Genomic DNA, 23,987 nt, shown 5'->3' on the forward strand with positions numbered 1-23,987 from the left:
TACCAAATAAAACCGGAACCGGAAGTTATATCTTCGATTATCTATAGTTGATGGCAGCTCGAAGGCCACGGTTTCGTGTACAGTGCAGAGTTTGCCTTTAAAATAATTTTCCTTGGCTTTGAAAAATTGCATTAAGTTAATCAACCTAAGAAAAGAATTGGATATATATATATATATATTGAGCAAATACGCTTGTAATACTAGACACAGAATAAGACACTTTTAGCAAACATCATTATGCATTTTTTGGAAACCAATGATTAAGAAATCGTGAAAAATTTTATCAGTTTGACGGGAGGAAAAAAATCAACAGCCGAGATTGAGATTTGAAGATGTAAAAAAAGTAAGTATAATTTTTATTTTTGGTACTCATACAGAGTGATCCGTGCTGAAATAATAACGTTATTATTTTAGAAGCCATTCTTAACATGCATGGAGAGGGGAGGGTGTTTTGTACCTATTCTGTACGTTAACTTTACAATTGAATAAAAAAAACATATAAAACTTTAATTAAACTTGGAAATAAGATTAAAAATATAGCGCGGATCAGTCTCTGTATTAGCACCTTATTTTTATATTGTTTTTTTTGGGGGGGGGGGCAATTTTGGCAACGTAGTTAACAGCGCAAAAAATGGGAGAGGAGAATGACATAACTTTTACCAGATAATCAGATTCTGTCCAATTTCGACCAGCCTTACCAATTTTCGCGATGTTGCCAAAGAGTCCACCTGACAAATTCATTAAGCTTTATCCTCGAGTTGCTTTTGGACCGTAATAAGAGATAACCCGTTGTTACATTAAAAAAAACACAAGAAAACTTAATATAAACTTCTGTAGTTTAAAGCCCGATTTTCCGTGAGTCCCGCTCGGCAACGCCCGGAGAACGACGGAAATCGCCGGATTATACTGAGTGAGCAAAAAGAAACGCGAGCGAGGAGACAGTAAAAATTGGAAGAAAAAAATAAAGGAAAGACTTTAAAAAGAAAAGAAAGGACAGAGTTTATATTGAGCTTCTTTAAGCAACAAGTCTTGTGACCAAGAAGGAAAATGAATAATTCCAGGCTGGAATTTATTTGTAAATCTCCGGAAACGGTCCTCGCACTTTGTCAGTATATTTTACGACTTGCCCCAGCGTAGTATAAACACTCCCAGCCTCCTCATATTAAGAACGGCTTTCAGAATAAACAGCCGCAACCTCCGGGTTGTTTGTTTTTTCGGTGCTAATGCAGAAAGTGATCCGCGCTATTTTTAAAATCGTATTTCCACGTTTAATTAAAGTTTTATGTTTTTTATTCAATTGTAAGGTTAAAGTACAGAATAGACACCCCCATGTTAAGAATGGCTTTTTAAATAAGAACGTTATTATTTCAGCACAGATCATTCTCTGCATGAGTACGTGTTTTTTTTTGTTTTTTTTTTTTCACTTCCGTTCGCTCGGTATAATCCGGCGGTTTCCGTCGTCCGCCGAGCGTTCCCGAGCGAAACTCACGGAGAAACTGCAGAAGTACCACTTAAATTTTCTACCTACCTGTATAATTTTAAATTGTGGAAACTATAAGATTTATTATCTCTGCAGGTTTTATTGACACTTTTACTTTGCCAAACGCGAATATAAAGAAAATGGCGATGCCGTTTTTACTTCCTCTTTTAGTCTTTAATCTCCACAATCTAATGAGCGACGTTTCTAACAAATGAAAGAAGAATTGTTGTTTTCTGGATCAAAATCTATCCCTCTAACATTTATCGTTCGCTAGTTTTGATCTTAAAGTAATATTTTTCTAGTTCCTTACATCAAGTGGCTGCATACCTTGTCTGGGGGAATTTTACATAAAAAATAGGCATCTAGAGATTTGTAATCGTGATGGGAACCGTTTCGACTATGGAGTAACGAAGAAACCCGAATAAAAATATACATAACTTCTCTTGTTTTTTTTTTTGTTTGTTTCCATGTTTGTATTAGATTCAAAAAAGTTGTCAAATAACAAATAAATGTTATCAAAGACAAGATAAGTTACTTTCCTACCTAACTGGATAATTTTTTAGCGTTTTTATTTGATGTAACATGTTTATCCAGCTCGAAAAACATAGTGTTTACCGATGCATTTGAAAATTGCAAATGGTGGGGGGACCCTCTGTTGAACACGGTAAATTTGTGAAAATGAGTTATATATATATAATACTGATAAAAACCTACCGAATATGTCAGCCTATGTGACGGTAACATATATTGAGCGAGTTTCTAACAGTATTTTGTATAGATTTTTAGTTTTTACTCATCTTCCCAAACTTACCGTGTTCAACAGAGAGTCCCCCCGCCATTTGCAATTTTCAAATAAATCGGTAAACACTGTTTTTCGAGCTGAATAAACATGTTACATTAAATTAAAAACACTAAAAAAATATCCAGTTAGGTAGAAAAGTAACTTATCTTACCTTTGATAGCATTTATTTGTTATATATTTGTTTTTGATCACTTTTTCGAATCTGTGTATAGTAAAACAAATCCTTTTTCTTACCAGAAAATTAATAAAATAAATACATAAAATGATCAGTTTATGCATATACTTTTTTTTTCTAACATTTTCGGCACTTGTGCATTTATTGAACCATGCTGAAATAATAACGTTATTATTTTAAAAATCATTCTTAACATGTGGAGTGGAAGGTGTTTTGTAACTATTCTGTACTTTCACCTAGCAATTTAATCAAAGATATCGTAAAACGTTAATTACTATTTAAAAATAGCGCGGTTCAGTAAGTGCACAAGCACCCATTTTTCTTATTGGATTTGTACATACCAGACGACATTTTTATTCCATTAAGAAAAACAATTTTATATTACTTTTGGCGTGTAATTTTTGGTCTGCTAATATTCTTTCTTATATATATATATATAAAACTACATTTACTCACATAAAATTAATATACGAAAGTATAAATTTATGCGTAAACTTTAAGTATTTACTTCGTAGGTAGAGCTAGTTAGTAAGTTATAAAATATATATGGTGATTAAGCTACACTGAATATTCCGCGTTTCATCCACTCTAGGACTAAGCATAAGCCTGAAGAGTCCTAGAGTGGATGGAACGCGGAATATTCAGTGTAGCTTAATCGCCATATATATATATATATATATATATATATATATATATATATATATATATATATATTATATATATATATATATATATATATATTCTTTTATTTTAATTTCTTTTAATCAAACTGTTAAAAACGTTTTTCATTTTTTTTTTTTTTTTTTTTCCGTAAATTTTAGGGTTGAGGTTGTTTAGGATGCTTTAAGATCATGGCGCATTATGTTGGCTAGGATGCATTAGGGCAGAGGTTTCCAAAAACTTTGAACTTTTTAGAGCTATTATATGGGCAAAAAAAAAAAATAAAATAAATAAAATAAGTGACCTGGCGTGTTTTATACTGTTTTGATTATTATTTATGTTTTCTGTTTTTTGTTTTTTTTATTGAAACTGGTTCTCCAAAACCTTATTCTTTTAATCATTTTCCGAACAAAAAGAAAATACCACCAAACTATATTCACAAATTTTGTTCCTTGTGCATTTATTGAAGCGCGCTATTTTTAAATAGTATTTTCAAGTTAAATTAAAGTTTTACGATATCATTTTTTTATTAAATTATGTGAAAATACACCCTCCTGTCCCCATCAACATTTTAGCACGGTTCATAAGTACCCCCTTTTTTCCTGAATATTTTTGTTTTCGCCTTGAGTTCCGTAAGCCAAATTAGAGATTTTGGCCGGCCGGATCTAGCCCGCGGGCCATAATTTGGAGACCCCTGCATTAGAGTTATGTTTATGAAAAGTATAAATTTAGTCTCAGCTGTCCACTTATGAAAACGTGCAGACTAAAACCCAGTTTAAAAAAATAGACTAAACTCCGGTAATAGCAAAGATATAAACACGATTTGCGTGAAAACAGTAAAAAAAATCGCAAAAAAGTACGCATTACATACATTAGAAAAACATATGCAAACTGAACTTTTTTACTTAAAAAATAATCTCGAAAAACGGTTACGAATATAAGTTAAACAGATTTTCTTTCATTACATGAGGTACGGGCAAAAATAACTGAATAAAACGGACCCCTATGCTTCTTAAGAGGCTTATCGTAATTAGTTGTTTTTTTTTATATTACTTGATCGGACTATTGTTCTCATCTTAAATGTTATTTGTGCAACGTTACGGTCGGATTAGCCTTCGACCGTCCTCAGGCATGTTGCTTGTTCTTTGGAAGAAAACGCTCAAGATGAAAACAATAGTCCGATCAATACGAGTAATATAACCAATCGGTCCTCATCTAAAAAATTCAGAATTTTAATATTGTGTTATTTAAGATTGTGTTTAAAAGATAACAAACCGAAGTTAATCTCTAAAAGGAAACAAATATATATTTACGTGTTAAAAAAGTAATGTTGAAAAGAAAAAAAGACATTTTATCGAAATTTAAAGTCCGAATAAATCAATTTTAAAAATCTCTGAAATAATAATTATCAGTTTTCTTATACTATTTCAACGATAATTAGTAAATTAAACTTATAAGATAGCGAATAAAAAAAAATCTACATACATTTTATAATAATAAATGCATAATAAACAAAAACGATTTTACGGCATAAAAAATGTCTCGTTGAAAATGTAAGCCCGAATAGCGCTGATTTTCACCAAATTATGGATCACGATTAGCGTAATAATTTCGTTTGTTTCATTCTTGTAATAAAAAAAAGCGTATTTAACTAAAATAATTATGAATGTACACAAGGATTTGTTTTTCTCTGGAAAAAGGTTTATATTTAATATTAGTATAAGTTTTTCTGTTCATTATTGATTTATTTTTTATTTGCAAGATTATAGAAAAAGAATTACGATAAAATGATGAAGGTATATATTGAAATATTACATGTAAAATTTACGATAAAAATGTTATTTTATTAATGACATAAAATACTTTTTGTTGCAATTATTTATTTATTCATTTATTTTTGGGTGAAAATATTGGATAAACAATACTTAATTCGAGGGTACTATCGTTAGTTCGAGAAAATTAATTTTTCTTTGAGTTATAACAGTATTATCAACACGAACTTCAGGGTCTTTTTTCGTAATGTTCCTGGAAAAGTTTTTGTCTTTAATTATTCCAACCTACGATCCTTTATTTTCATAAAAAAGCAAATATAAATACATGCGTTTTTTTTTTTTTTTTTTTTTTAACTATGACTTCAAAGGGGTATTTTTTTTTTTTTAAATATTTTGTATTTTTTTTTTTTTTGTATTTTTTTGTATTTTTTGGTTTTTAACTATGACTTCAAAGGGGTATTTTTTTTTTTTTTTTAATATTTTGTAGGTTTGTTTTTTTTATTTTTTTTTTGTATTTTTTGGTTTTTAACTATGACTTCAAAGGTGTATTTTGTTTACGCAAAATAGATTTTCAGTAAGAATTTAAAAATAATAATGGGTTCATTATACTGCTTTATCGTCTATATCATTCAAATACGGTAGTGTTTGAATATATGAAGTAGCAGTTTTAGTCATTTAAAACTGCTTTAAAATATCACCGCTCACTCATTTCTCGACCAAATTTCAAACAATTAGTACAGTTTATAGATCACCTTCTCAGCTATATTGTGAAATTTTTTTTTCAATTTTCGTTCAGTAAAACAAAAGTTATGATGGATTTACTGGTATTTAAAATCTAAAAATTCGTAAGGAGGTGAGCGACGTTTTTATGACTGGTTTACATAGCAACAACGTCGCTTCGGCGACTGCTGTTGCTACTAATTCACCGCTCTCGCGAAAAGAGAAGTAACAAGTGAAACAAAGAGAATGAAAGAATGAAAGGGAAATATTTGGGGGGATTTTATTGAAAACGGACGAGTATTGTACATTGTTATTATATATGTGTATATTATGTTGATGGGGGAAAGAACAAGGGAATTTATTGGAAGCATGAAAAAATCATGGATTACATAGAAAAATGCGAGCATGAAAAGTAATCTGGTTAAGCTTAAACATGGAAAAGTAAAGGGCTAGTTGTTAAAACTGGAAAAAAGGACAAGATATTCTAGTAAAAAATATAAATTTATAACTTAAAATATTGCTGCATTAAGAATTTAAAAAAAAATTCAATTTAACATTATACAATCAATTCTTAATACTGCAATATTTTAAGTTATAAATTTATTATAAAGTTATTATATTTTTTACTAGAATATCTTGTCCTTTTCTTTTCCAGTTTTAACTAGCTCTTTACTTTTCCATGTTTAAGCTTAACTATATTACTTTTCATGCTCGTATTTTTCTACTGTAATATTAATACGATAGCGTGTGTGTTATTTTGTGTGTCACGCTTACATCTTTTTCTTCCGTCGTTTAATTGTTATAACCTGTCATTTCTTGTAAAAAATAATTTTATCAAGAATCCTTCATAAGTTTCGGTTTCGATTATAGCTGCAGAAATTCAAGTTATCTATAAATATGAAAGCGAAAGTGTGTGTGCGCGCGTTTTCGTGTATGTCCAAGAAAGGCTTCTTTCTGAGAACCGATTGCGCTTAAATGATAATATCTACGAGTTATCAACCGAGATCGCCTGTCTATTTAATTTGCCCAACTTTGAAAAGATAAATATTCAACAATTTTCGATCGCCGCATGTGCATTAAGCTTTTTCGTATAATAATAAAAGCGAAACGGAGTCGCTGGGAACTCTCCTTATATCAGACTATTGCTATTCAATTTAGACAATCCCCTTGTTATGGGGAGCTGGTCCCCCCCAACATCTTGGGGTAATAAAAAAATCAATAAATAAAAAAAGCGTTCCTGCAGTAAATAAAATACTACCCCGCAGTCAAAGTTGACCTCATTAACTCATTAAAAACGGGCACTTGCCAATTCTAAATACTTAAATAAATTCAAACGTGTTTGCGTTAGTATTTTGTCGCGGCCCAGTTGTTAACGTCGCGCGTTTTTTTTTTTTTTTTCACACTTTAATTTCAAACTTTGCCTCAAGGGTTTGGGTTCGATCCTTCATACATACCTACCAAAACGTTTTTTTTATTTTACCCCCCCCCGACACAAACACCCGGGTGACTACACGCACCTCCAAACACCCGGGCAACGCCGGGTACCCCCCGCTAGTCTATAATATAAATCTCACCTGTTTGTTTAAATGTATGTATGTATGTATGTCTTGCAAAAACTCCCGACAGAGCCAACGGATTTTCACAAGATCGGTATCATTTTGAAGCTAGACCCTTCGGACGACAAATACAAAAAAATCGACCCAAAACATTTTATTTCACCCTCAACTGGGCACTTTTCTACAGGGAGGAGTCGCTTTTTTCGCTGATAATTTCAGAAGTAATCGCCTCTTTTCGATTGTCTAGCCTTAATTTAAAGCTACGACACTTCCGGTTTGGCGATGGGCGCAGCAGCTAACACGTCATGTTTTTTTCACTTTATTTTCCTCTTTTGCAGTACAGGTTCGAGCCTATCTGCTTACTACAACTTTTTTTTTTTTTTTTTTTTTTTTTGCGCTCGCAATTTTCCTCTTTTTTTTTTTTTTTTTTTTTGCTCAACCATACACACACCTCCACTTTCGTTTCCGCCTTCGCGTCACGTGTTTGAGCCTGCCGTCCTACTACAACTTTTATTTTTTTTTTTTTTTACTCAACACACACCTCCAAACACCCAGGAAACGCCGGGCATCCGAGCTAGTATATATAACGCATATATATTTATATATATAGATGCGTATACTTTTTTCTTCGTAAGTTTTGGTTTCGGTTTCGATTCAAACTGATGGTTTTGGTTTGATTCAAGTCATATGGATATATTCTTTTTTATTTTTGAAATTACAACTTCATAATATATAAGAATCTATAGAAAATTGACTTTATGATAATATATACGAAATCTGCCTAAATTAAAATATATTTAAGCGTATTTTACGACCAGACTACACTGGGCGTCCATGCTAGCTTTAGATAAATACATTTGCAGTTTTAACAAAAGAGCTACAATATCAAGGCGTTTCCATTTACTCTGGACATCCACAGAATGCCAACATAAATATATTCCACATGAATGAGAAAGTCAAATATTTTATTTTATTTTTTAAACTGCAAAACACAATTTTTATATGAGAATATTTTTCAGTCCGTTCTTTTAATAATAAATAAAACTTTTCATTGGGTATTTTTAAATATTTTAAAGTTAGAAGCATTTTTCACGACAGTTTTTTTTATTTTTTTATTTTTATTTTTTATTTATTTATTTTTTGTTTTTGTAACTAAAAGATGAATTCAATATTTTAGCACCGGGTGTAATTTATTTCTTTGAAATATATTTAAAACTTAAATGTTTGTTTGTTTGTTTGTTTTATAACATTTTATCTGTAAATAATTTACATGACTGAAATGGGAAATGAAATAGGAAATTCTCTATTCTCTCCGGCGACGTACGAACACAAATTCATCTTAAAAATTCATTAACTAATTAGTTTTAAATAAAGTTTTGATATGAAGCAAAAATAAAGAGTACATTAAATTTTCTTGTGTCTATCTTATGTATGTTATATCTTATAAATAAATATTGTTTGGTATTTGTGTCATGCACTTACCGTGCTGAAATAATGTAATTTAGAAAGCCATTCTTAATAAGGGGGGCTTTCTAACTATTCTGCTCTTTCACCTAACAATTTAATGAAAAAATACTATAAAATTTAATTTAACTCGAAAATCCTATCTAAAATATAACATGGTGCGTACACTGCACAAGCACCATTATTATTATTATTAATAAAAAAGTACTTCACAAGGGACGTGGACCCTGTGTAAATTGATTTTGATTTAATGGCTGCCCCCTAAAAAGCGCATACGCAAAAGGTTTTCATTGGCTTATTTAATCACGAAAACTTTTTTGAAGTTTGGAGTAAAAAACAAAAGCATTATTTAAATATATATGCAAGTTTTGAGTAAAAAACAAAAGCATTATTTAAATATATATGCAAGTTTTGAGTAAAAAACAAAAGCATTATTTAAATATATATGCAAAAATAAATGTAACAAAAAATTAAAATATTAGTGTGGAAACTATAATATGATAAAAATTAATTAAAACAAAATGAAAATAAAATAACCAAGCACGAAATTAAGTAAAAAAAAAAAAAAATGCTCGATTACAAAAAGTGTATGAGATATATGTGAAGAAAGTGAAAGAAAACCTCAGTCAGGGAGGATGGAACGTCCGAGATGGGAGAGTACTACACAGATTTCCACTGGAAATGTGCAGTTAAAATCTGGTACCTTGGGGAGGAAATTTGTCACCCAGCCCCCAGGAAACATGAATAGCTAATGCCAACGAGAAATCATTGGCAAACGACTGTTGCGATAACGTGCAATCATCTGCACGAGTGGTCAAGAGGTGGAGAACATTGGAAATCTGGGGAGACTTGTTGTCACCTGATCTCCAGTGAATACCACAGGTTACTGCCAGTGAGCGATCACTGATGATGGCTTGTGAGACAACTCCTAGTGAGTGAAATAATGATGATAATGTCCTCTCCCAAATTCACCACTGATGTAATATCGTAGATGTTTACTAAATTTTCTTAGTTTTTAACCAATGTTCACATTATATGATTGTCTTTTAGTAGTTATATGAACTTCATTTTCGTATTAATGTATTCTGCACGGATATGAAAATGAAGACTATAGCGGAGTATAGGATTCCTAATAGTGTTGTGCCGATGAATCGGAATCGGAATCGGTTAAATCGGTAATTTTCGGGGAATCGGAATCGGCATCGGAATCGGAAAAATTTGTGTATAATTTCCGATTCCAAAATCGATTCTTTGAATATTTTTCAAAAGTTAATTTTCAATTGCTTGTACCGATTATAAATATTTATTTCTTTTAAACTATTAGTAAAACTAAACTCTATAGATCTACGTACTCGTTATAGAATGAAGTTCTCATAACAAAATCACGTAATTTCATTAAATAGTTTTTGTTTTACGCTCCCTTGACTAATTATCGCAGTTTTTTTAGGAAGATTCCGAATTTCCCAAATCGTTTTTACGGCATAAAATAAAAACTATTTGATGAAATTACGTGATTTTTTTATGAGAACTTCATTCCATAACGAGTACGTAGAATATATATTTTTTTTATTTTTCGTTTTTTAACATAGTGTAAACTGCACAAGCACCCTTTTTTAATACGTGAAGACAGTTTAGAGCTTCATCCTAGATCTAAAAATAATTTGGTTTTTAGTGGGTTTACAAATATCGTCCAAAAGTAGAATTTCAATGAGGGGGGACTTTTAAATGTAAATATAATTTGTTTTTCAATCTGAAAAAATTCTAAATGTTTTCTCTTTATCGATTTTATCCAGACTTTGATAAATTCATTGTGAGATATTCATGTATATTTTTAACTTTTCCGAAACCCGAGAAAAATGCGACGGTGTCAGACAATGTGGCTCCAGGAAAATAAAATAAAACTCTACTCGTTTGAAATCTTTTCATATTAAACTCCTTGAGAAATTTGGCAAGTGGGTGTGAAAAAGTATTGTTGTCGAAACCAACGGCATCGAAGGTGTTAATTACCCCATAATACTTTCAACTCAACTTTTGAGTGAGATTGGCGGGCTTATCACGGAGGCCTCGGCTTCAGACGGCATTGGCGCCGTCGTAGCAATCCTTAAGTATAAACATAAACAATACCGGCAGAATCAAAGAAAATCACACTGGAAGCATATTTCAAATTAAATCAAAGGCCAAGCCTTTTCACAATTTTGCCCATTCCTTGTTGGTCCCCCCCCCCCCGATTTATCGGAGAGGGACTATAGTTTTCAGTGGCGTTCGTCCGTTCGTCCGGATGATTCCCGGATAACCGTCCATTACTTTTTTCTGAAATTTTGCCACAAGTTGTACTCCAATACGTAGATGTGCACAACATCGAGTTTTTTTTTAAAGAAAACTCTCGTTGCTCCCCCAGGGGCTGAAAAGGGGTAAAAAATGCCCAAAATGGCAAAAATGACACTTTTGGCCCCATAACTTTTTTCCCGTCCATTAGATTTTACTGAAACTTGTCCAAAATGTGAAGACAATTGTTGCAAATATAAATTCAGTATCGCTGACCCTGGCAAAACTCTGGTTTGCGCCCCCCGGGAACTTTTAGGGCTAAAAACCACCCCTTTTTTAGGCTCTTTTTTTCATATTTGTCTAAAATGTGATTATGTATCTCTATTTAGTGTTTTTTTATGGTGCTGAACTCAAATTTACATGTCTTAAGGCCTGAAACATAGCCGTTTGTCCATTTTTACAAGTAATCAGCTCCCCCATGGGGGCAAAAGAGGTAAAAAATACCTCAAAATGACTCTAAATAGACAAAATTGACATATTTTTCAGAATAACTTTTCATCCATTCATTAGATTTTTCTGAAACTTGGCAAAACCATGGGCATACCTGATATACACCTGATGGAAGTATCACTGACCCTGGGAAAAATCAGAGTCACAAGCCCTGGAGGTTTTAGGGCTAATATTGGGTGTGGAGCAAAAGTTGAACTTAGTCATTTTTCTGAAAACTTTTGAAAATTTTTTTTTTCACTCAAAATTGTTTTTTTATCAGTTATGTATCACTTTTTTATCACTTTATTCGATCCCCCCTCCTCACATAGAGGGGGACCATGCATGCACGGCTTGTTATATTTGTCAATACCGATTGCCGAGTGAGGGAGCAGCAAACATACCGACAAACCCCAACACTTTTATATTCTACTTTTCATTTAATTAGCAATAATGTTTGATATTATTTTTCTGGGCAAAATATTTCTTTAATTTTAGACAATTCTTTCGCTACTTTGAAAATAAACTGCATTCTTCTAAAGGTTACCTAGCCAATTTTCGCAAAGTTTCAATTTTTGTTTTGTTTATTTTACGCATATAAAATAAGTTTAGATCTTCTTTAGTTTTACTAATAGTTTAAAAGAAAGAAATATTTATAATCGGTACAAACAATTGAAAATGAACTTTTTAAAAATATTAAAAGAATCGATTTGGGAATCGGAAATTAGGCACAAATTTTTCCGATTCCAATACCGATTCCGATACCCCCAAAATTACCGATTTATCCGATTCCCGATTCCGATTAATCGACACAACACTAAAATAAATGAAAGATAAACAAATACCACGTTATATTCTACTTTGTATTTAATTAGTAATAATGCTTGATATTATTTTTCTTGATAAAATATTTCTTTAATTTAAAACAATTTTTTCGATACTTTGAAAATAAACTGCAAATTTACTTCTAGAATATTCTCGAAATTTCATTAGGGACCTCCATCTTTCACCACAGATTTATCATTCAACTTAAAAAAAACAGTTTTCTTTGATGTGCAATAAAAAAAACTTATAGGAGTCGGAGTACACGAGGGAAGTCGTATTACGTACTATCACTTAGGAAGAAAGTGCAGTATCTGTGCTGATGCTACATTTCATCTATTTTCTCCCTGTTCAATGAAGGAGAAATCCTACTAAACTCAGGCAATTGTAATTTTTTGTTCTTATCAAAAGTGCCCCTTTTGGGGGGAGCTGGATATTCTCCAGATTAAAAAAAAACGACTTTCCTAAATTTCTAAATTTAATATAAAATGATCCCCCGTTTCCCAGCCATTCGAATCGTTTTAAAGCAGTTAACTAATTTTTTTACCATTGACTCACAACCCAATCGGCAAAATCATAAAAGCACAAATAATCGCTTTTTTTTTTTGTATTATCACGGACTGAAGGTTAGTAGTAGGAAGAGTCCGTGTTTTTTATAAAATGGAGAATCGAACTTTTCTTTTCGCAACAAAAAGTTATAATTGCGATGGGCGAAAAATGAAAACGGAATAAAAACACCGATAATTTCACGAGAATACATTATTTACATCTACGTACCGTTTTACACGTAACTATTTAAAAATGAAATAAAAAGATTGCCTATAAACACTCATGATTATAAAATATATATATATATATAAAACGATTAGGAATTTAAAATAGACGGTCAGTTTCACAAATAAATATAACGTAACATGAGCTGTAGTGTGTTACCAATTTTAAATTATGTGCGCTTATTGGGGATAGGGTGTCTACTTTTTAAGCGATTACACATGGTTTTACAACGTTGCAAACCGAACTTAATTTAGTGGGAAACACTTTAGTTAATATCCATAAAGAATTAGGATGGCCAGAAATGATGATCATTTTACGTTAAATTTATATTCGAAACTGATCTTACACTCTAAATTCTAAATGATCGCTTTTCTTTCCGCCAATTAAAAAAATGTTTTAACACGTAATCTATAAAAGTAATATTTCATTTTGGAATAGGGATTTAACTGCGAGAGAAAGCACAGAAAGCTCACGCAATCTCACGTTAAAAATGGTTTTCATAATAGTAATATTATTATTTAGAAATTCGTTCGTAACAATGAGATGTGGCTTTGCTAAGTGGCGTTGTTAAATATATTGTTCTTACATCGTTTTCTTATTTTGCCTACCAATCTTCGAATATTTTCCACTATTCATGTAAGTAGCATGTTATACAGTAAATACGAACTGGTACAATATAGCTTTGTTTTAAAATCAAAATACATGTTTTGTTGTGTTACAATTTTTAATCAATTACAAGGCAAACATTTGAGATAAAATATACGCGGACATTAACCAGGGGTTTATGTAATAATTTGAAAATTTACGAAAAAACAAACAAACAAAATCTCTAATTAAATATGTATAAATTTTACAAGAATCGGAATCGGAATCGGGAATCGGATCGGAATCGGAAATTTTGAACGGAATCGGAATCGGGAAAAATTTTGGCATCGTCCCATCACTAATTCCTAACCATCTAACTGATAAAAATATGCTACACATTTTGATGAAAAACATGGGAAAAAATGAACATAGAAGAACAAAAACCTAAACTTTAAATATAATTTCTGTATTAAAAGTAATAGTTATTTAAATATTTCAACATATCTTGTGGGGAAAATCCAGCTCCCCAATAAGGGGCACTCTGGATAGGAACAAAAATAAAAATTGCCTCGGTCATGAATGATTTCTCCTCCATCTTTTATATCTCAGTGGCCGTCACTGTACCCTGATTTTCGATTTTAGCAAATGTCTAAAATTTAAGGCTTAAAATTAAGAAATTCTTGTGTAATTGGTTCCCTATGACTAATTTATATTTGCGTTTTCAAATGAGATGTTTTGTCTATATTATGCCCTCTAAAAACCCTTAAACATGCTTAAAAGAAACTGAAATTTGAAAAATGTTTATTAATGGATGTCTAATATGTATTGTGAAAATTTCACAAATATCGAAGGCACAAGCCGATGTACCTGGCGTTGCCTGTTATTAAACGTGACGTTAAATTTCTCTTAAAAGAAGTGAAGTAAAAAAAAAACAAAAAAAAAAAAAAAAACGAAAAAAAAAACTTGAAACATGTGCATGAGTATTGTTTTTTTTTCTAAACAGTTCACTTCTTGTAAGTAAAAAAAAAAAAAAAAATGAAATACTCGAGCTGAGCTCAAAACTCCAAACCTAAAGACAGTACGATGGCCATTAGGCCAACTTGCCACGTCCTTTAAAGTGTTTTCAAGCCTACTTATTTTTAACATAAGGAAGCTGTCGTATGAACGGTTCGCACATGCGCAATCATGAAACAGTTAACAGCTAAAATCCGATGACCCTCAACTACAAATTTTTCGATTTTGACCCCTTAACAACCCTATTAAAAAGTTTCCCACATGGTTGAATACCCTATATACCAAATTTCAAGTTTGTAAATCAAAAATTCATTGAGTATATAGGTTGAGAAGTGTCCTCACACATTCTCACTTTTATAGATATATAGATGTACCTGGCATTGCCCGGTATTAAACGTAACGTCAAATTCCTTTAAAAACTTAAATAAATAAAAACAAAACAAAACAAAAAAATGGAAAGAAACTGAGCCACATGAATGCAAGTATTGGTTTTTGTTTTTTGTGTGAGGGGAAATAATTACTCGAGCTGAGATTGAAACCAAAACCTAAAGACGGTGAGTCAAGTAAGATAAACATTATCCAGCTTGCCACATTATTTTAAAAAGTGTTTTCAAACCTGCCTATTCTTAACATAAGTAACCTGTAATGTGAACGATTCACACATGTGCAGTCATGGAACAGTTAGCAAACAAATACCCCCCCCAGGTACCAATTTCTCAATTTTGACCCCTAAGCAGTCCTTTTTTCCGGATGAAAAGCGATTACAAAGTTTTCCACATGTCTGAATACCTTGTATATCAAATTTTACTAGCCTTGGTAAGTGACCATTCATTGGTATACGGAAGGTATTCCCAAATTAATGCCTCCCATTTTTTTTTATTCTGCTCAAATCAATCAGAGAGGATTGCAAATTGCACTGTTATGATGGCTGAACTTATGCATTCATGACCTGAAAGTTTCGTCTCTCAGTTGCAGATATTGAAGGTGGGAGATTCTAAGAAAATAACCTGTCATGGACGTGCGTCAGAAGCAAAAATGTCATTGAATTTCGTCCATACCGAAACTATTTAACAGATCAACATTCACCAACGTTTACAAAGTTGATGCAGTGTGTCAAAATGAATTACTGGCAAAACTCCATTGAGAATGGTGGTGACTATGTAGAAAATACATTCTGGATCACAAAACAAAAAAATTAGTTTTTATGGTATCACTCCTGTCTTCGTAGCTTTACAATTTTGCAACGACCCTCGTATGGCAAAGTACACTCCAGGCGCCGATGCACAGGCATCATTCCTCACTTGCAAAAAGATAGAAGTTTCAAGTAATTCGCAATTGTACTGTTGGTGTCACTTGCACTGAGGATTGAACCTTCAGCCTCCAGAAGAATGTATCTTACAACTGAATTTTACCAATTACTTTATTCATTGAACCACACAAAACTTCTACCTGGCCATGGCTGATGGAACAAGATTTATATTTTTATTTTTGTCTCAATCTTGAAATTATTAAAACAATCACAGTCGCATTCAAAATAGCAGGTTTCTTATTTAGGCAAAAAGGACTGTGATTGATCTATTACTCTATTTAATTAAAGATGTAAGGGTCGTAATGTGGGCTATATTTACTTTAATTTAGCTTTATGCAAAGGGTATAAAAGGGAGGGGAGGGCATTATGAAGGTTCAAATATCTCTGATTTTAGTGAAGTATTAGACATCGATTAACGAATATTCCCCAAGTTTTTTTGAGGGTTTTTAATGGGTCATAATGTGGGCACTATCTCTCATTTGAAATTTTTTTTTTGAGGGTTTTTAATGGGTCATAATGTGGGCACTATCTCTCATTTGAAATTTTTTTTTGAGGGTTTTTAATGGGTCATAATGTGGGCACTATCTCTCATTTGAAATTTTTTTTTGAGGGTTTTTAATGGGTCATAATGTGGGCACTATCTCTCATTTGAAATTTTTTTTTGAGGGTTTTTAATGGGTCATAATGTGGGCACTATCTCTCATTTGAAACTTTAGATGTTTTAGATTAGCTTTCAATTCGATCCGTATTTCAATCAATATCAATTAATAAGGGTTTTATCACCCAATGAGGAACTCCTCCCTGGACTTTAGCCATCTATCTCTGTCCCGGGCTATCTGCTGCCATGTGGGACCCATGTGTTGTAGCAGGTCGTCCCTCGTTCTTGGTTTTCCCTTTAGCCTCTTATGTTCATGAGGTGTCAATTCCGTTGTCCTGATTGACCACCTGTTGTCATGTTGTCTGGCTACGTGCCCTGTCCATCTGTGTTTGGATGTTTTGATGGCAATATTAATGTCAATAACTCGTTTGTTGGCAGATCTAGATGTTTGTCTTTCTGTCTTGTAGGGTGATGCCTAACATTATCCTCTCCATCTTCCGTTATGCTACTGACAAGATTTCGTTTTGGCGAGTTATCAGGGCCGATGTTTCACTACCATAGATCATTACAGGTAGTACGTATTCATTGAAGATCTTCTCTTTGATTAATATGTTTGCTTTTTGGCTTCTCGTGATATTCTCCACTTTCCCAAAAGCTGCCCATCCCAATGTTATCCTTCTCTTTGTCTCTGGGAGGAGATCTCCATCTTTCATAATTTTCTTTCCCAAGTAGATGTAGCTTTCAACTTCCTCAATGGTCTTTCCATCAACAATTGGCGACTTGGCAGCGTGCTGATTTAACATAACCTTGGTCTTCTAAAGATGCAAGTTGAGGCCAACCGGTTTGCTCTTAGAGTGGATGTCGTTTGGAATGTCATTTAGTTCATGAGGAGAGTGTGACATCAGTACAATATCACCAGTGTACTTATTAGAAAGCAAATAAGCACGATTTTCTGAACGTCCGTTTCTTTTTAAGACCTCTTAAGCTTAGACAGCAAATTTTAGGTATTTTACAGAATCAAAATCATTTAATGCATTTTGATCAGAATTAGAATACGGAGACTACACATAAGGTTTAGTATTATAAGAATCTTGAATTTAATTTTTGTAAAAAGACATAAAAGTGGTGGAAAACTGTTTTGTTCGGAAAATCAATTCTTCTAGTTATTTCTTGTTTAGGACTTGACATCATAGAGGATTTATACCAAAAATTAAATATTTCATCAACGACAATAGAACTCCGTGATACGGCATTAAACATTAGTAACAAAATACAGTACAGTATATAATACACATGTATATAATTAAATAACACCGTAACGTGGGGCAAATACCATAACCAGGGAAAAAATAACCAGCTGAAAAACATCATATTCCACATTGTAATCTGAAAAAAAACGTATCCTATGGCCACCGTATCCATGGGTTTTTACTGTACTTAAATTAAAATTAATCAGCAGTTAGCCATTTTGTTTTCAATGCTAAAAAGAGATATAGAAAAATTGTTGTTTGAGAGGGGGTTGACCACGTGCCTCGTTGGTCTCCTGGATCCACCCCTGAAGTCACTAAAGATTTGCGTTTAATTTTATATTTTGACTTGCAAAACATGTCCATATATTATTTCCAACTCTGCTCAGAGCACCTTTTCATGACATGGTATAAAAAAAAAAACAGCTTCGAAATCTAGTGGGTAATGGCCTTTTCTTCTCCCTACTATCCTTTTCTCACAGAAGAGACGTTGTGAGTGAGCTTTAATCTATGCTATCCTCCTGTAAAACACAACACTCGTCTAGCTACAACCACTGTCAACAATTTCCCTTATTTACCCTCTGTCTGTGCCTTAAACTAAAACAAAAATTCCATGAGCAAAGTTTTTTCCTAGAACTATCCGTTTGTGGAACACAATATCACGGGACTGCTTCCCAGGTCACTATAACAGTCGTCTTCAAGTCCAATGTAAATAAATTCTTGTTGATCTGTCCTCTTAAATAATCAAATTTTATCCAATTTTTAATATTGCCGATCATCATGGTGTTGTCTCATTGGCCACCAGACACCTCGGGTGGCTCTTGGGCCTTGATAAGCGATGAGCCCCGAGTAAAAAAAAAAAAAAAAATTTGTAAAAGTTTTTTTTTTTTTTTATTACAGAAGTAAATTAAATATTTTTTTGTTTGTTTCTACAGAATTGAGACAAGATTTTGTAGTAGATAAATGGAGTTTTCAGATAAAAAAAACAATGCTTTCAACTGATTTTTTTTATAAATTCTAATAAATTACAATGGTAGCTTCCAAATTATGCAGTTGAAATTACCTGAATATTAAATTATTTAAAAAAACCCAAAAAAAACCCAGCTTTAATCGTGTTAGTAGGTGAAAATTTTCCGCCATCTTGTTTAAATCAAAACGGAAAATTACCCCCTCTCCCTTTTGAACTCTCCTGTGTCTTACGATCATTTTCATCAAATTCTAGTTTTTTATCTTTATCGATTTTCGTAATTTTTGGATATAATCATCTTAGAAATACGAGGAATACGTAGATAGCATTGTTTTTATGTGAAATTCAATATTACGATTTCCGAAATTTCGTCCTAATAGTGTAGAAGCTCCTTTTCTTTTTTTTTTCTTTTAAACACTGACCACAGTATTAAAATACAACACTGAAACGTTTCAAAGAAACCTAATGAAACGAGTCGTTCAAGTCATCCAGTCAAGGACATTCTCAAATAGAGAGCTTTATAACTTAACATGGCCATGGTGTGTTATAGATACTAAACAGAAGAGTATTACGGTTTGGCCATTTAATGAAATTGCCATCAGAAACACTTGCATTTGAAGGCTTCATAAAACGTATCAAAAGACCAGTAGAGATAAGATGATATGGCTTGACCAATTGAGGAAAGAATTCAAATCAGTTTCAGACTTTATTTTGGGGGCAACATGAACAAACTTATCACTATTCTCGAAGTTAGATTTCTGACAAATGATTAGAGACCTGTTGCTAACATGATGTCAACCTAAGTTAACGAGTATGCAGTGATGATAATGATATTGAGTATTCGTTCATTTTGTATGAATTAATGAATTAAATGACTATTGTTGACATTCGTTTCCCTGATATCTTTCTAATTAGAAGTGGTGCTACCAGATCAGGATGTCTGAAGATACTGGCTTCCTGCACCTTTTGGAGTTATTGTTTTTGTCCTTTCTTTCCATTTGCAAAAGCCAAAAAACAAAAGCAACAATTTTCCTCTACAAAACAACCAAACCAAAAACTATGGATAAACATTTGAAGATATAAAGAATTTGAAGCATAAAAGCTTCTACCAAGATGACCAGAATAGGCTTTAAATAACCTGAAATGGGTTGATAATGCTGTAAAGTAACCGAACCTTTCTCGTTAGAATTCGTTCTAGAAAGACATTGGGTACTTATAGTAGAGACCACATAAAGGTTGCCAGCATCCTAAGGGAAAGTGTTTCTGTGGAACGAACTGGATTTGAACTTGGCACGCTCAGGTTTTTAGTCCATGTCATTAACTAATTAGCCACCATCACCTTCCTAATGATGATGATGGTGACGTTTGTGACTAAAAAAAAAAATCAGAAACATTTTTTTCTGTATTTCATGCAGTGGAATTCACACTGCGTTTCTACATTCAACATACATGGCCAAAAATTTGGTCTACATCAAATTTGGTCATTTTTACTGGAAAAATGGTTGGATCATTCTACCGCTCCAGTAGATATCTCCCTGCCGATGCAATCCTCTATCTGTATAAAAGTCAAGTACGTCCTAGGATGGAGTACTGTTGCCACATCCAGTGCGCCCTATCTTCTCTTGATGGTTCAAAACCAGCTTCGAAAGCCAGTTAGGAATACCCTTTTCTCTTCTCTGCCACTTTTTCGTTGCAAGCATATTTCTGTTCTATCATTTTCATGGCAAATGCTCGTTTGAGCTCCAATCTGTGGTCCCCACCTTGTCAAACTTTCACAAAAAAACACTTGACAAGCTACAATCACTATCAACAATTTGCCTCACTCTCTTTCTGTAAAACAGATTCAATGAACAAAGCTTCTTTCCTAGAATGGCTTGCTTCTTAGCCGATTACAATATGATAGCCTTCAACTCCAATGTAAACAAGTTCTTGTTGAGCCGTCCCATTAAATAATCCAAATTCTACCAAATCTACACCATTAACGATTACTACACTACCACCTTACATTCATTAACCCTTATCCTTGAGTGGCCTTCAGGACTTGATTAGTCGTGACTCCCTTGTAAAAAAAATAAAATAAAATAAATAATTAAGTTTTGGCGCACTCTACGGAGAAACTGCAGAAGTACCACTTAAATTTTCTACCTACCTGTATAATTTTAAATTGCGGAAACTATAAAATTTATTATCTCTGTAGGTTTTATCGACACTTTTACTTTGCCAAACGCGAATATAAAGAAAATGGCGATGCCGTTTTTACTTCCTCTTTTAGTCTTTAATCTCCACATTCCATGAGCGACGTTTCTAACAAATGAAAGAAGAATTGTTGTTTTCTGGATCAAAATCTATCCCTCTAACATTTATCGTTCGCTAGTTTTGATCTTAAAGTAATATTTTTCTTGTTCCTTACATCAAGTGGCTGCATACCTTGTCTGGGGGAATTTTACATAAAAAATAGGCATCTAGAGATTTCGACTATGGAGTAACGAAGAAAACCGAATAAAAATATACTTCTCTTGTTTTTTTTTTTGTTTCCATGTTTGTATTAGATTCGAAAAAGTTGTCAAATAACAAATAAATGTTATCAAAGGCCAGATAAGTTACTTTCCTACCTAACTGGATAATTTTTTAGCGTTTTTATATGATGTAACATGTTTATTCAGCTCGAAAAACATAGTGTTTACCGATGCATTTGAAAAGTGCAAATGGTGGGGGGACCCTCTGTTGAACACGGTAAATTTGGGAAAATGAGTTATATATATATATATATATATATATATATATATATAATACTGATAAAAACCTACCGAATATGTCAGCCTATGTGACGGTAACATATATTGAGCGAGTTTCTAACAGTATTTTGTATAGATTTTTAGTTTTTACTCATCTTCCCAAACTTACCGTGTTCAACAGAGAGTCCCCCCCCGCCATTTGCAATTTTCAAATAAATCGGTAAACACTGTTTTTCGAGCTGAATAAACATGTTACATTAAATTAAAAACACTAAAAAAATATCCAGTTAGGTAGAAAAGTAACTTATCTTACCTTTGATAACATTTATTTGTTATATATTTGTTTTTGAGCACTTTTTCGAATCTATGTATAGTAAAACAAATCCTTTTTCTTACCAGAAAATTAATAAAATGAATACATAAAATGATCAGTTTATGCATATACAATTTTTTTCTAACATTTTCGGCACTTGTGCATTTATTGAACCATGCTGAAATAATAACGTTATTATTTAAAACCATCACCTTCCTAATGATGATGATGGTGACGTTTGTGACTAAAAAAAAAAAATCAGAAACATTTTTTTCTGTATTTCATGCAGTGGAATTCACACTGCGTTTCTACATTCAACATACATGGCCAAAAATTTGGTCTACATCAAATTTGGTCATTTTTACTGGAAAAATGGTTGGATCATTCTACCGCTCCAGTAGATATCTCCCTGCCGATGCAATCCTCTATCTGTATAAAAGTCAAGTACGTCCTAGGATGGAGTACTGTTGCCACATCCAGTGCGCCCTATCTTCTCTTGATGGTTCAAAACCAGCTTCGAAAGCCAGTAAGCAATGCCCTTTTCTCTTCTCTGCCACTTTTTCGTTGCAAGCATGTTTCTGTTCTATCATTTTCATGGCAAATGCTCGTTTGAGCTCCAATCTATGGTCCCCACCTTGTCAAACTTTCACAAAAAAACACTTGACAAGCTACAATCACTATCAACAATTTGCCTCACTCTCTTTCTGTAAAACAGATTCAATGAACAAAGCTTCTTTCCTAGAATGGCTTGCTTCTTAGCCGATTACAATATGATAGCCTTCAACTTCAATGTAAACAAGTTCTTGTTGAGCCGTCCCATTAAATAATCCAAATTCTACCAAATCTACACCATTAACGATTACTACACTACCACCTTACATTCATTAACCCTTATCCTTGAGTGGCCTTCAGGACTTGATTAGTCGTGACTCCCTTTTAAAAAAAATAAAATAAAATAATTAAGTTTTGGCGCACTCTATTTTTTTCATTCTTCATCTTTCCTTTTTCTCAGAGCCCGCCATTTTGAATACTATTTTTTTGCGACGGTGGTGTCGTTTGGTGCAATACATGTCCGTACAAGTGTAGATAATTTTCCTTCATTTTATCTGAGATTGGCGTAAGATTGTAACGATGGCAAATGTTGACATTTCAGGCATTATTTATAGTCTAAAAATAGTCTGCAAGTACTTATTTGTTTGTTTCAAGTGCGTAATATTTAATTACTGTAAAATTTGCATTATTCGACTATTACAGCGGTAAAGCCCCAATTTGGGAGCTTTTGACATGTGGAGTCATCCTTGGTTGAGTTATATATTAAGGGAGTGATGTTACATGCAAGAAATAAGATAAGCTTTAATTTCACTTTGACCAAATGTGTTAAACAATTGCTGGCAAGTCATAACCAACTGCATCGCACTCTTCATCTTTTGAACGATAATGACCATGTTGCCAACTGTATTTATCCCGTGTTGTCTAGTAGCATTATTACTTAAAAAGAAAAAAAAAATTTTTATGTGTTTCAAACAAAGGAAAGTAACTTTTTATTGACAAATACAGAAATACGTCCCTTTTTAAAATGGTGTCCATATGAAAATATAGTAGAACCCCAGGATATGGCATTAAAAATTAGTAACAAAATACAGTACAGTATGTAATATACATGTATATAATCGGATAACATAAATAACACAGTAAGGCGGGGCAAATACTGTAACCAGAGATCGGCGAAACATCGTATTCCATACCGTTATCTGAAAAAAAAAAAAAACGTCCTAGGGCCACCATATCCCGGACTTCTACTGAAATTCGGACCTAGTCTTACTATTTTCTGGAAGAAATTAAATTGAATTACTAATTATTTGATAGCAAGTCACCACTAGTCCCATTTAGGCTCATCATCATGGTCTTTTTTTTATTTTTACAAACACGTCATCACATATATATCTATATATCTATGAAAATGAACGTGTCTGTGTACATTTCCCTACGCAATAACTCTGTCAATTTTCAGTCTACAGACTCGAAATTTGATACACAGGGTACTGAGATTTGGGAAATTCTTTGTGATCGGTTTTCGGCCAGAAATTTGGCTAAGAGGTCAAAGTTCAACAATTTGACCTTTGATAACTCTACTAAACTCTTCTGACGATTTTGGGTCTAAACACTTGAAATTTTAGATATAGGTTCCTTGGACATGGCTCTAACTTAATAACTTGATTTGAGCCCAAAACAAATGTTAAGGG

At 32.8% G+C, this 23,987-nt stretch overlaps 1 protein-coding gene across 1 annotated transcript in view; it reads left to right on the forward strand.

Moving 5' to 3' along the window:
- Positions 1-208: 208 nt before the first annotated feature.
- The window catches only part of LOC145239827 (uncharacterized), a 215,880-nt gene continuing 192,101 nt past the window's right edge, over positions 209-23,987 (forward strand). The window contains exon 1 of the mRNA XM_080103362.1: positions 209-343. The gene's annotated coding sequence lies outside the window, so the exon portion shown is untranslated. The remainder of the gene's footprint in view (positions 344-23,987) is intronic.

The sequence above is a fragment of the Euprymna scolopes genome, chromosome 19 (genome assembly GCF_053919585.1).
Source record: "Euprymna scolopes isolate OS-2025 chromosome 19, ASM5391958v1, whole genome shotgun sequence".
Taxonomy (NCBI): domain Eukaryota; kingdom Metazoa; phylum Mollusca; class Cephalopoda; order Sepiida; family Sepiolidae; genus Euprymna; species Euprymna scolopes.